Source organism: Apteryx mantelli, chromosome 6 (assembly GCF_036417845.1).
Source record: "Apteryx mantelli isolate bAptMan1 chromosome 6, bAptMan1.hap1, whole genome shotgun sequence".
NCBI lineage: Eukaryota > Metazoa > Chordata > Aves > Apterygiformes > Apterygidae > Apteryx > Apteryx mantelli.
This window is the reverse complement of record NC_089983.1, coordinates 15,140,171-15,148,263: the sequence shown is the minus strand read 5'-3', so window position 1 is coordinate 15,148,263 and position 8,093 is coordinate 15,140,171. Positions and strand designations below refer to the sequence as shown.

General features: G+C 34.1%; 1 non-coding gene across 1 annotated transcript; it reads left to right on the top strand.

Moving 5' to 3' along the window:
• The first annotated feature begins 388 nt into the window (after positions 1-388).
• On the top strand, positions 389-6,598 carry LOC106492351 (uncharacterized). Its single transcript, XR_010884493.1, has 3 exons — positions 389-664; positions 4,459-4,606; positions 6,215-6,598. It is a non-coding gene; the product is annotated as an uncharacterized protein (transcript).
• The last annotated feature ends 1,495 nt before the right edge of the window (positions 6,599-8,093 follow it).

The window sequence follows — 8,093 nt, the reverse complement described above, 5'->3', positions numbered from 1 at the left end:
AAAGTAAGTTCAAATTCATATGCAGAAGAAAGGTACCCTAAGACTGACAGTAGTACAGATTCAAAAATTAATGACTCAGGAACTCAAATATTCCAAAATCAGACAGAACAGCTACCTACAGGGAATTCCTTAGAGAAACCGAGTTTAAAAAATACCAGCAAATATTATCGAGCACAGGATTGCCCAAGTAAAGCTAAAGATACTAGGAGGACATACTTGGTTAACCTAGTGAATCCAAGGAAACAAGAACAGGAGACAAATCAAGAAACTTTCCCAGAAAGGTTTGAAGATGTGGAAAACAAAATACAAAAATCAGACTCTAACACTTCTAATAATAAGATCTCACCTGAAGTTTATTGTGCTGAAAGTTTTCCATTCCAGGATAACACCTCTAATGCATTGTCTTTACAGCAGGACTTTCTACATACAAATGAGAAACGTATCAGCCCAGAAATGAACAGGAAAGCCTTTCAGAACCCTTCTAAAAAGAACGCAACAAAATATTGTAGAGAGGAAAATGGACAGTATAGAGAATATGGTTCAAAAAAATCTCAAACAGAGGTATGCCAACGTGACTGGAAGAGAAGAGAAGAGCAGAAGAATATTATAAAGAAAAATTACAACCAAAAATGTAGTTACAGACGAAGTGGAGAAACTGAAAGTGGTAATGTTCATAAAGTTATTCAGAAAATAGACCGAAGGAATAATAATGTTTCATCAGGCAGATTTAAACATACATTAGCAAAAGCTAGCCGGAAAGCATGTATAATACCAACAGAAAACCTTAAGCAATTCACACTTCGTAGAACTGAAGGGTTAAAAAATAAGAATGCATTGTGCACAGATGTTGTCCATGGTAATAAAATAGCTAAAACACAGCAAGTACAAGGAGCTTTAGATTCTCAGAATGGTGTAGCTATGAATACACTGCAAGCTAGTTCCTCCACAAAACAGGTGGCTGATGACAGTACTGACATGTTAAAGAAAGAGGTAGATTCCTCATCAGTGGCACATAAAAAGCCTTACCTTATTAATTCTCCTGATGATCAGGTAAAGAACCAAGGGAGCTTCATTTCTGATTTTACTGAGATCAGACCAGAAGAAAAGGATTTCAGGAATGTTGACCAAGGGGAGCAGAATATTTTGGACAACCAGAAAGTCCTGCCTGAGATAAGTTCCTTTATGAGCAATTTAAAGTCTACAGTTCAAAAATCAGAATTTTTAAAATTCTTACCTGTAGACTGCTCTGAGAATATGCCATTAAGTTCAGGTAGCTTTTTTCAGGAAGGTCTTCCCCATGTGGAGTTCCCAGTTGTTGATTACCATAATGTTTCAGTGAACTTCTCTATCCTGAAAAACTCTGAAATCTGTGGAAAAAATGATCATACTAAAACACTGGATGCTGAAATAGCAGAGCAAAAACTGGATCATACTTCTACAGAAACTTATAAAAAGTCTCTGTCACTTTGTCATGGTAAGTTTATGGGAGACAGAAAATAAGGGCTTTTTAAATTAGGTAATGCCTGGAATAGCGGTAAGGTACCTTCTCTGAATATGACCCCATTCTTATTCTTTGATTAGACTGGCTAAAATAGGAGTGGAAAAAAGTAAGACAGAAAATCACTAACATTATTCATATCCTCTATCGTATTATCAGTCATGATGTATTTTCAAGTTGTGGTATTTAATATTCCTATTATTTTGTAATATATTCTAGGATGATGTTTAGCCAGGCAGATGCAAGCAGTCTACATTCTTGAGAAGCAGTTAAAGTTGGAGCCTGTACTAATTTTACAAAAGAGTGGTAGAATTCAGAAAGTTGGGAATAAAAAGATACAATAACTTGGGCTTTTATACAAAGGGGAAATCAGTGAACTACATTGTTCCCTTCATAAATGGAGAACAGAGGCAAGAGTTGTTTTAATTAACTGGGTTTACAGATTTAATTTGTATTTCTTTAGGAACACTGTAATTCAATGGGAATTCTCAGGCCTTTACAGAAGATATTTTAAGCAGGTCTTCTGTAGCATCTGCTTATGAGTGTATGAGTATGCTTTCATATGACAACCTTTTTTTAAAATAAGATATTAAGTTAAGAAAAAAATCAAACTTTACAATAGTCTAGAAGATAAGCTTTGGATTATTTTATCATACAGTGAAATTACTGTAAAGGTGGTGAAGGAATGTATGAATAACACATCTATGCTAGAGTCAGTTTCCTAGCTCAGATTGATAGCTTTAATCCCAAACTTTTAGTCTAATATTGTTTTTGCTTCATTTGAATGCTATGACATTATAGCCAAATAATCTCCTGTTTTACAGGACCACAGAATAGGAATACTGGCAGAATTAGAACACTGTGCAAGATACTACTCTTGGTAGTTAGTGGTTGCTTCTTCACAGTTTAGATTTCTTTTGAAGGTAGAAATAAGATCCTATAATTTTATTAGCTTCCATGAGAAATTAATAAAGCCTTGTGATCAGCAGTATCAAAGATTATTGACGTAAAAAGAAGCAAGCAATTATCTGATCTTCATTCATTTAAGCATAGTTCAAAAACCAGTTCATTTTTCATTCTGCATTCAAATTTGTGTCTTAAATTAAAAGGAAACAAGGAAATGCAGTGCTTTCTGATGAATCCAGCTCTTCTGCCTCACTACCTTGAGCTGTGCTTAAACACAGCTTGAAAATCCCCTGGCATGGAAGCTTCTATCTAATTAGGTCTGTGTGAATGTAAACGTTCATGCTTAAAGGCATCCAGCTTTCTTAAATAATTCAGACTCATAGATGTCTCAGAACACTTACTGCTCAAAAAGAAGATAAACTGATCTCTGACCTCAAGTTTTAAGAAGTTAGGGTCAGAATTACTTCCCCTTTAAACCTCATCCAAGTCAAGACTGATTTATGAGACAGTCAGAGTTGGGAGGTGTTTCATGATCAAGAGCCCCCTCTCATTTAAATGAAACAGACACTGCTCTTCCTTAAGGAAAAAATGAACTCTGTCAAAAAATAATGCTTTTTTTCCTTTTGCCTTCATAAGTCATGAGGGACTTACTGCAAGCAGCCCAAAGTCACTTTAATACACCTAGTATACTTACAAGTAAAGTTAGCAAAAATCCAGTGAAGAACCTCTGAAATGTGGTAAGCAGAGACACAGAACAGTAAATCAGAGGAATATTTATAAAATGAACAGTCTTCTCCACTAAGATATTTTACCTGATTTCAGCACTGAATTCTGTTACAGAGTGATGGTAATTTAGCACTATCAGTTTGACCATTAGTTAGGAGTGTGCAAGACATTGATGTTATTGCAAAGAAAGAAGATCTTCACTTCTTTAACATATAAACATTCAGTGTTATAATTTATTAGTTTCAGGATAGGCATAACAGAAAATTTGTCATTTATCCAATATCAGTCTCCTCTATGAGATAAATAGCACATGTCTTTTGTCACACAGAATCTAAGGTGAGTAAAGACTTCAAACTCAGGAAATGAATATAAGAGAGTTTTAATTTTAATTCTATTGCAAAGCTACATCCAAAGTGTTCTTATCTGGATGCATGGAATCTAAAACCGATCTGTATCAGTGAGGAATATGCATTCTCGGAAGAACTTTTACGGGATCCAGATTAAGGGTATATTTATTTCATTTTTGATTATGCACTGCATTGAATCTCAGTGCTTCTCAGAAAGACTATAATCTATGAATGGTTTAGAATCTTTTGAAATGTGGATTAAAGTAATAATTTCAGTATCTATCACAAACTACTGAAAGTATTTTTCTCCAAATTAAGTAGTGATATTTAGTTTAGCATTCTGAATCGGTCTTAAAAACTCAAAAGTTTACAGAAAGTTAGCACAAATAGTGCTGCTTTTACCAAGGCTGGCTAATTTTTAGATACAGTATTTCTCTTTGACATGTTCTGTGATTCAAAATATGAGACATTGTAAATAGCTTCATAGTATGTAGATTTAAAAATATGGGGGCTCACTTAATCACCTTGCTAGGTTCATTTCTCACAGAATTGTCATAAAGTTGGAAAATGTGGTCCTAGGGAACTGCCTTGTACAGATTAAATCTTCGAATTACAAATGTATGCCATCCCCCTGCATTTAAGGCCAGGACCTGTTTGAAGTTTTACTTTTTTCTGACTGTAACAACAGCTTTTGGGAGCCTTAAATAGCTAGCTTCAATTTCCAGTACTTCTGAAGCTTTCTTAGACTGCCCCAAGAGCCATAGCAGTCCTCAGACAGCTCAAACTAGGATAGGTGAAAGCTGCTGTAATGACATTTGTTTTTGCTCACCTATTCCATCGTTTGATGAACATCTTTAGATTAGGAGCAGTAACCAATTGATTGAATTAACAAATATTAATTAAAAATAATTATGAATTGAAAATTTACTTAATGATTCAGAAAATATTTAAAATAAAGTATATAAACTACTGTATTCACAGGGAGAAAGGCTTTGCAAGATCTGACAAATACCAGTATACATTCTCAGGTTTCCTTACCTAAATCCCCCAAAACTTTAGAAGAAAACTCAGCAGCACGAGCTAGACGAGGAAGAACCGCTATTTGCTACAAAGAACCCAAATTAAACAGGTAGGTGTAAGTAAATGAGTTTTTTTTGGGGGGGAGGGGGGTTGTTTGTTTGTTTGTTTGTTTTGTAGTATGGAACTATCTCTAATAAAGATTTTCTATTAAAAAAAAATCTTCATCAGTTGGACTGTTTCTTCTGTAAACTCAATTGGAAACATACCTCAATATTGATGTAAAATGTTTCCTGTTATTATGACAGGATTCCCAGTGCCAAAGTAAGATGGCATTCTTCAGTCCTAAAAGCTAAAATACAGTTTATAATTTATTCTAATATTTTATACTAGTGGTGAATAATTGTGAATTCTTAATGTTTAATATGTCATAAACCGTTTAGGGGATGTACATTTGCAAATGTTGTACTCAGATGTAAACTTTTTACTATAATAATATCCTTATAATCTTGTCAAATGGCAAGACAATTTTTGTAGTAATATTATGGAATCCAATGGTTTCGCTTCAACTAACTACAACTAATATAAGAAATCATCTGAATTTCAAATATATTAATTTGATAATTAGTTATTTACCTTGCAGTGTTCTTACCAAATTCAGTGACGCAAATCAGGCTTTCCAAATTTGTTAAGAAGACAGGACAGAAATTATGTAATAGCTATTAAAATTTTAAAGAGGATTTTAAAGTCAAAAACTTGCAAAAGAAAATTAATGTATTTGCACTTGTGTGGAGTAGAGTAGGCCTAAATCCTGATGGACCTTTAGGTTGATTATTTCTGAAAATATTCTGAGACCTTTCTGTTATAATGATAAGAAAAAAATAATATTAATTTAAGAAAAAATTCAGCTGTGTGTATATATGCATTAGTAGAGTACATATTCATGAGTTAGACATTATCAATATTTCCTTATAATAAGAAGAAAATAAACCCATGAACTGAAAAAAATTAGCCTGCTGTTCTCATGCACCCCAAAAATATTTTTGTTTACCTAAGTAAGCAAACAATTAATAGCAGCAATGAGACTGAGGACAAACAGGAGCAAAGAGTAGCAAAGAAAGTGTCTTTTCATTCTATTGTTTTCTAACATTTTAGAGATATTTATGCCATAAAGTTTGTAAAAGAAATGCAGAAGGATTAGAGTTACATTTTTCTTTTACTAATCTTAATTGGATACTAAAATAATGTTATGATATTATGATATTTACACATTCTCCTGTTAGACCCCACAGTGATTAAGTTCTGTATTTCTGGAGAGAGACAATAAGCTAATAACAGAAAATACTTTTGGATTTCACTTGAGATTTTAGATACTGTCTCTTCTTTATATTTTACTTTCAAATATACTGTCCTGAATGGATGCTATTAGGCCTTTGGTTTAAATCATTTTTGTGTTTTGCCTTAGAGGAGTAAGTTACAATTACTCATATATTAATTGATATGTGTCACATAAAAAAGAGTATGATTTTTAGCATTATTTTTGGAAAATAATTTTTGTTTGTGTCTTGCTATTTCGGACATATTTGTTTTTCATAGACTTAACTTTTGTGTATCAAGCTTTCATTGATAGTATTTATCATTTGGAATTGTTATTATAATGACATAGGTAGTTGCTGTAGGCGTTCACCCATTACGGTTGTTTTATTTCTTTTGTTTACAGCAAATTAAGGCGTGGAGATCAGTTTACAGATACAGATTTTCTGGATTCCCCAGTCTATAAAGTAAAAAATAAAAGAAGTTTTAAAAGTAAATCAAAATTTATTTGAAGAAGACAAGAGAATTGCCTTTATGAACAGTATTTTTAACATGTATACTTTTTTTTTTTCCAAAATGGTATAGACTGCTTATTGTTCTTTGATTAATAAAGGTAAAACACAGCCTTCCAGAGTGGAATTTTCTGGGAAGGAGCCTATATGTAAGTGACACAGAATACCTCACTGAGGAAGACAATACAAGTTAGACTCCACTGTGGTGTTATGCATTTTCAGCCAGTAAATCGTAGTCCGTTTGAAGGGTTTGCAGCATTTCTTAATTTGTAAGAAAAAGTGTAAGTTTTAATGAGAATAAAAATAAATCACCTTTGCGAATTACACTGAGTTCTTAATATTTGTCATGAGCAGAATTATTCTCAGTTCTGGTTGGAAAAGCAGAAGCATCCCAAATTTTGACAAATCCACTGAAACAGATGGAGCAAGTCCCATTATTTTTTAATTATGCAGTGGAAAAAAATGTGATAGTTGACTTTTTTAGATTTGACAGAATCATACTGAAATTTGAATGAGAGGGTCTAATTTTTTTGGAATAGTAGAAATCCAGAGTATATGCCAGAGGCAATGAGACAGAAATAGCACTATAAGGTGACAGAGCACTGGAACAGGTTGCCCAGAGAGGTTGTGGAGTCTCCTTCCCTGGAGATATTCAAAACCCACCTGGACGCGATCCTGTGCAACGTGCTCTAGGTGACCCTGCTTGAGCAGGGGGGTTGGACTAGATGATCTCCAGAGGTCCCTTCCAACCTCAACCATTCTGTGATTCTGTGATAATAGAAATTCAGTAGTAAATATGATCCAGACAAAGCAGAGCCGTGAGTTTCCAGTTGCCTGGCTGTTAGTGTGACAAATACTACGACCACATCCTAACATTTGGCTATCAGACTTCTTATACTGCTTCTCCTCTGGACCCTCATGAATCACTTCCATGTCCCCTAATACACTGTCAGCAGACAAATAGTTTTCTGGGATGATCTGAATCACAGTTGTTGCCAACTGCAGGCTGTAGCTCACAGTACACACAACATTTACGGATTAGATTGGATAAGGCTCAGGTTCATTCTGCAACCGAGCTTGCTATAGCTCATTTTAACCCATTATAGCTCATTCAGATATGAATAAATTACCTTACTTGCTTATAGAAGATGGTTCTTCACACAATATACAGTTAGGCTGAGAAATTCCTTGCCACAGGAGTGGATGTTACTAGGCTGCAGGAGCTTAGAAGTTGATTGGAGAAATTCATGGAAGGAAAATCTATGAGGAGTTACCAGAGACACCATTTCTGGCACAGGATGTCCCTGAATTGCAAATTGTTGAAGGCTGGAAGAGTATTTCTGGGAAGTCTCACTAGACATTTCAACAACTTTTATATTTTTTCCAAGGCATTCACTGCTGAAACCTTCAGAAACCTTCATTTTGTTAGTTAGACCTTTGGTCTGACCTAGTACATCTCTTGTGATTGATATTCCTGAATTTATTATACATGCTTAAAAACAAAAAAAAAATCTGTGTACTCTTTGTACTTCCATTGTAACTAGCATCACTTTGATCTCTTACAACATGACTGAAAGGTGGAGATTTACAAACAAAAAGGAATTTTGCAGGTTAATATTTGTTCCTTAAAAAGCTTTTTGCTGAGAAGGGAGGTAAATGCATGTGGTTTTACTTGTACCATTATCACAGAATAATTCGATATTATAATAATGGTGGTTTGCAAGACATTTGTAATTCTCACCATAAAATGCTAAAAGATGCTAAGTGTTTCTA